Genomic DNA, 7,005 nt, shown 5'->3' on the forward strand with positions numbered 1-7,005 from the left:
AATTTGTTTGATCCTAATTACATTGTCCTGCTGGGTAGAGAGTGAACATCATTAAAGCCATTAGTTATAATCAGGGCCGATTAAGGCCAGTGCTAGCATGCACATGGGCTCGCCCCGCTCATCTAACAAGGGCGCTGATGGCCCATACAGCAGAACCGCAGCTGGCTCAGCGCGAGCATCCTGAGGATGGAACATGTTGCAGCTCTGCTCCACGCTTCTCCTGGGGCCACTCTCAAAGCACAGTATGACTTTCATGCTTTAATTTCCTCGCACCCTTTTTTTCTCCGACCGGGATACTAAGGGTGGACGCGCGGTATACAGACGCCATTGTTGCGTCGGACATAATGATTTATGAGTGCTCTGGGTGCATACCCTGCCCTGCAAGATGGTTGTCATGTGTCATGCAGGGGTGGTGGTTTGGGGTGGGGGGGGAGGAGGTGGAAGGGGGGTTGGGGGGGACGGGGCGGGGGGGACGGGGGACGGGGACGGGGGGGGCGTTGACTGGCATTTGATGAATAGTGACAAAAAAGGTCAACTGTTTGGAGGTTCAAATAGCTCGGAGCTGACGAGAAGGGAGATGGGGGGGGGGGGGGGGGGGGGGGGGGGGGGTACTTTAGACATATTTGGCCGCTCAAACAACCGCTTAATAGCCGATATCTGCGTCCAAATTCAGAAGTTAAGACAATAAGGGAACCCAGTGGCATGACGCCGTGTTTCTCGATGGCGCGGTCCACACACCCCTTCACACTTGGCCGTTGGTAACGCACCGTGGCTTCAAGTGTGTTCATAATATGCAATCACGGGCGCCCTTCTATGGATCAGCGTCGAGCATACACCCCGCTGGCTCATATAATCAAATAGACCTTGTGTGAGTTTTTACCGGGGTGGAACCGAACACCGACGCACTTATGGTATTATTTATCCATGCTGCCCTATTAGTTTTCCTTGACTGCCATACAAATTAATTTAGCCCTAAGCAGAGAGCGAAAGTGGGGTGGTGGTGGCGGCCTGCTCAGTATTCATTGGCTGGCGTGAGGATGATTGTGCAGTCCGTGAACAACCAAAGGTCAAAGGTGGACGTCAATTGGAATCAGATGTTCTGGTGAATGCAGGTTTAATCCCATCAAAGTTCCATAGGCAAGAATGAACACAGGACTATTCGCTGTCGAATATTCTCATGTAAAGGTCATACACTGGTCTATGTATCGCTCATATCCTGGTCCAAGTACTGGTCGTATCCTGGTCCATGTACCACTCATATCCTGCTGTATAGACCCCTCATACCCTTGTCCAAGTAATGCTCAAATCCTGGTCAAACTCTCGTACTCCTGTTCTATATACCACATGTATCCTGGTCCATGTAATGGTCCTTTCCTGGTCCGTTAGCTGCTCATATCCTGGTCCATTTACTGCTCAAATCCTGGTCTATGTAATGGCCATACCCGGGTCCAAGTACTGCTCAATTCCTGGTCAAACTCTGGTCCTTGTACTACTCATACCCCGGTCCATGTTCTGGTCATTTCCTACTCCAATTACTGCTCAAATCCTGGCCCATGTATGAACGCTACATGGACCAGGGTACGAGCGGAACATGGACTAGTGTATGTCATACTCAAGTCCATGTACTTGTCATACCCTGGTTCTTGTCCAGGTCATACCCTAGTCCATACACCTGTCATATCCTGGTCCTTGTACAGGTCAAACTCTGATCCTTGTACATGTCATACCTTGGTTCATGTAACTGTCATACCCTGGTCCTTGTCCAGGTCACATGCTAGTCCATGTCCCAGTCATGTTCTGGTCAATTCACCCTTCATGCCCTGGCCCATTTACCAGTCAAACCTCGGCCCATGTATCAGTCATACCCTTGTAAATACCCTGGCCGGTGGAACAGGGGGGTGGACAGAGTCATTCTGCATACGATTAGCTTAAGGTCTGCCCTTTTTCCATCGCAAAATAAAGGGCACTGTTGATTAATTTGGACATAAAAAAACATTACCTCCCTCCCTCCCTCCCTCCCTCCCTCCCTCCCTCCCCTGGACCGTTATATAAATGACAAGGAGGAAAAACTAATCACAGAGCGATCGGGACCCCACCCCAGCACACACATAGCAGACACCTACACACACATACGCACACATGCACACGCACACACACACACACACACACACACGCACGCACACACACACACACACACACACACACACACACACACACACACACACACACACACACACACACACACACACGAAGCCAAGGGAGAGGAGATGACAGGATAATCAGTTTGTTTTCAGTGTACTTCAGAGTGGAATGTGCCGGACCGGGGCGTAATGATGAGAGAGAGAGCCATGTTCACCCCTGGTCCAGGAGCTTCTGCACTCTCTGCCCACTCTCCCCATGACAAACACAGTGCACACAGTGTCTGGCTTGACCACCTGATATCTGACATAATGAGCAAGGGTGTACGTGTGTGTGTGTGTGTGTGTGTGTGTGTGTGTGTGTGTGTGTGTGTGTGTGTGTGTGTGTGCGTGTGTGCGTGTGTGCGTGCGTGCGTGCGTGCGTGAGTGCGTGCGTGCGTGTGTGTGTGTGTGTCCGAGAATGTGTGTGGGTTGTTGCAGGAAATAATGAATGAAGGAAGCAAGAGACTGTGCACTGCATCTGGTGTCAGGCACTACAAGTCGCCCTGTCAACAAAGCCTAATCGTCGGCGACAGGCCCTATTAGAAGGACACCAGCGGAAAAAGTGCTGCTTTTCCCAGATACCCCTCTAAGTGCAGATCATTACTCTCCATGTGTTAAACAAAGAGATATCTGTACTCCCTCTCTGGGCTCAGGCCATTAGCCGGCCTACAATACTGTGACATTTTAGCTAAACTCGCAGCAATATCTTGGCTTTTGCTGTGCCAATATGGAAAATATCTCTCTATCTCTTGATGTCCCTCTATCTTTATCTGTCTATCTATCTATCTAGCTATATATCTATATCACTATCTCGCAATCTATCTATATATATCGATATCAATCTAGCTAGCTATCAAATATATTTTCGGTGAAATTATCGACTTACCTCTCTCTCTCTCTCTCTCTCTCTCTCTCTCTCTCTCTCTCTCTCTCTCTCTCTCTCTCTCTCTCTATCTCTTTCTCTCTCTCTCTTGCACTCTCTCACTCTCGCTCTCTCTCCCTTTCTCTATGGCAACATATAGAGGACGGTCTATATCTGTATCTGAACACGGTCCGGGTGTTTTATGAAACATTGTAAACAGTGGGCACTCTGGTAGGATTTTCCACTCCGCTGGCCAGTGGTGAATGCTCACATTGTGCTGCACTATTCCAGACAATGTGACTCCATGCCTGGGAGGAATTACTCACATTCTACGTGGGACTGTGGAAAATGCATCAAGGGATGTTTACATGGGTCAAGTCAGAGTTACATGTGGATTTTTGTTTGCATAAATTGCTGATTTGGCACCTGGAGTTCATAGGCAAAATCATGTGTCTTATGGCATTTAGCTCAAGACAATTATTTCATTTTGACCGGTCCACTGCCCAAAGGCCGTTTGTGTTGATCATTGCCAGCTGGGCTGGCAATGAATTTTTTGTGTTTTTTTTCCCAGGTTCATGCTTTTTTCCCCACAGCAATGCTTGGCCCTCCATTTAACCCTGAGAGGTGCAGACAGAGCAGGTTAATGTGCACCGGCGGTTACCATTCCCGGCCCCGGCCCTGTTCCCCACCGCTCAGAAACCAACAGAACAGGAGGAATATCGACGGGTCATGAACTCACACGATGGAGCGGTGGGGAGGTGGAGTAGGAACGTCACAGAAATCTGAACGTGCGAAGAGGGAGGTGACAGGTTCGGCGTCTGTGAACCAGGCTTTTGGGATAACAGCAGTAGCCATGCATAGGGGCTCCCCGGAGAGAACAAATGGCCCCGCTCGGAAAAAACACCCAACTCCTATTACAGCTCGCGGTAGCGGTTGCTTATGTAGCTGTGGTCCAGGGGATTATTGTTAAGTCTATGCCATCAGTCAAACACCATCCGGTCACATTTGCTGTTGTCGCCCACTCTCGCTCATTGCTTATTGTTTCATTCCCCCGTTTTGACGGGATAAGCAATTCATAACGACAATAAGGGCAGAATGTGATAATTTCTAGAAGCTCCAAACTTTTAATTAGGACACGGCAGTATACAACAAGAACATTAACAATGGAATACAAAACGATAAAGGGGCAATTATGTGGCAGTCATATGGTGGCTGCCAAGAACTCCATAAAACTAATTAGTAATGTCTGACAGCAGATGGTTCGGGGGTGGCGAGGAACACTGGTAAGGTATGTGTGTGAAGGCATGACAGTGTCCCGCGCTGACATGTCGCACACACCAGAGATGTTGATTCCCAACAAAATGTTATTTTCTTCGGGAGTAGCAGAAGAAAAGAAGAGTGATTGGCAGTTCCTTCTTTGGAAATCAATTAGGCAACTACAGTACTTAGAATATTGAACGACGTCCAATGTGGAGTAGTATTTCTGTTTGTGTCTTTTTTTTGTCAGCTAGCTTGTTACTAAATTAGGTAAATAGTAAGTTGGTAAATTAGTTAGTTAGCATGATTATTTAGCTATTAATTAATTATTAATTTAGCTAGCTAGTTGTTTTGTTGATACTCCCTTAGCTAGGTAGTTAGTGCAAGAGATTGCCACAGACATTTTGACTGGGCGACTATCAGTTGCATAACTGATATGCCTCTTGAACTTATTTTAGAAATATGAAGAAAGTACATTTGTCTCTGTCTTTTGGTATAGGGATGTTCCTCAATACTATTTGAGAAGGCGCCGAAGATCCAACAGCTGGCTTTTATGGCTGCTCACATTGGAATGAATTTTGAATAGGCTCGGAAGGCTTATGTATTCTTCCCCTGTCAAATCCAATTCTTTGAACACAAAGCTATTTTAACTTTAAGGGACGATAGGCTGTGTTTTGTATACTCTGCATTGCCGTGAACGCAGAAGTGCTCCATATGGATAGCGGTAAAACAGCTTCCTAAATGTAATATCAAATGTAAAATCTCAGTCATAGATGACATTTTCCTCCATTTGTATAAAGCAATATTGCTTCGATCCAAAGTTAATGGTTTGCCAAGGATTTTTTTTTGTCGAAAAAAGATGTTATAAATAACATGAACACGGAAATCACGATTGCTATCTCTGTACATGCTAAGGCTTGTAGGACTACCTATCTTAACCTTTTCCATCGGGCATCTTTCTTTATTCTGCGTATGGCAGCATGGGCTGGGGCGGCATAAGGTTCCCTGCTTATTGAGTTTCAGCCCTTATATCTCGGATCCATTTAAAAGACAGAACCAGGAACATGTTGAGGACACCACTTTATATTCCTGAAAGCATTATGGCCGCTTTCCAGCAGCACTGGAATAAATGTAATTAACAATTATGGTCTGCCCTGCTTGACATCTCATTATTTGAATCTTTCCTGATGTCCTTCGCCTTTCCTGTTGGCCTCCATTTCCTGTCCTCTGCCGAGTAAAAGGGGAAGGGGGATGGGGTAGGTGGGGTGTGGGCGAGACAGACAGGAGTCTTAGGGGGTGCTTGTGTTGTTTAAGTACATTTTTGGCCGGGGTCTCAAAAGAGGGGGTTGAAAGAACGTCCGGCAAAAACAAGTGGATTAGAAAATCCATTTGCGAGACACTGACACTGTGCCGCCCGTTGATATTCTGACATAAAAGAGTAGTGGGGTGTTGGCGGGGTAGGGGTTGGAGGCGGCGAGGAGGTGCACACATCAAACACACAGTCCAACATGGGCTGTCTGAGGCAAGACATTAGAAGCAGGTGAAGTGGCTGATGGACGATATCTCTCCCGCTCTGACTTCCCCGAGTGGTTCCTTCTCTCCAGCCAGGCCTGTTGCGTGACTTGATAAAGTCTTGCCGGAGTCACACTGTGGTGAGATGGAGGTGAACGTCTGAGAAAACTTCACAAGTGCAATGATGCAACGTGCAATTCTCTCGCCGGGGAGCCGAAATTGAAAAAGAAGGAAAAAAAGTAACTTTCTTGCATCTTAACCCTAATGATATGCTTTTTTTTTTTGCATTTTGCATATCAAACAGTCACCCTGTGTAAAAATGCTTTTTATGAATTCAAATGTTTGCGGGCCATGTGAAATCTAGGAGCTCTCTTACCCCGTTTATCTCCTCACTTACTTAATCCTCAAAGAAAATATTATGATGTAAGAAAAAAAAGACAAGCTGGAGGGACACTGAAAAAAACAGCTGAACTGTGACAACTTAAAAAACTAAAATGAATCCAAAAAACGACTAGAGCTGCCTTCCTTTGATGGACCTGCCATAACAGCACGGGTGATGAAGGGCTGGCACACTGCGAGGTTCACCGATAATGAATGGCCTTGTCATCAACTCAGTGACCCAACACACCTTTCAGCTAAACACAGAGTGACACAGCCCCTCATTTACGGCCCTGCATCAAAGAATGATTTTGTCATGGAGGATGAGACCTTGTTCCAAACAAATGTTTTTCAGGCACACTTTGGTGAGTTGACACAGCGTAAGAGTTTATTTGATACTAGGGGCCAAGGAGAGACGGCCTTCAACACATGTTTGCTGTTTGGGTCCCCGCAGTGCCACTTAATAAAAGTTGGAGAGTATTTCTCCAAACCGTACGCGGCTTCAAAGGGAAAACCACACAGCACGGCAAACTTGATTCATCTATTTTGTCAACCACCGATTAGGCTTGCATTGTGCGTAAACTACAAAGCATTCTCGAAAGGAGACGGGGAATAATGTCCTCATTCCCATCTACAGACAAGTGTCCTGCTCTCCCCCACAACTTCCTGCCATGTCCTCTTCAAATGTTTGCCAAGCTTTCCTTTAATCAGATCAGATAAAGGAGATCCTTCCCCTTGAATCTGAGCAGCACCATTTAATGAGGCCTCTCAAGCTCTTGAGCGCATTTGCTTCAGACATTGTTAACAATGTCAAAA

Source organism: Gadus macrocephalus, chromosome 8 (genome assembly GCF_031168955.1).
Source record: "Gadus macrocephalus chromosome 8, ASM3116895v1".
In the NCBI taxonomy this organism is placed as follows: domain Eukaryota; kingdom Metazoa; phylum Chordata; class Actinopteri; order Gadiformes; family Gadidae; genus Gadus; species Gadus macrocephalus.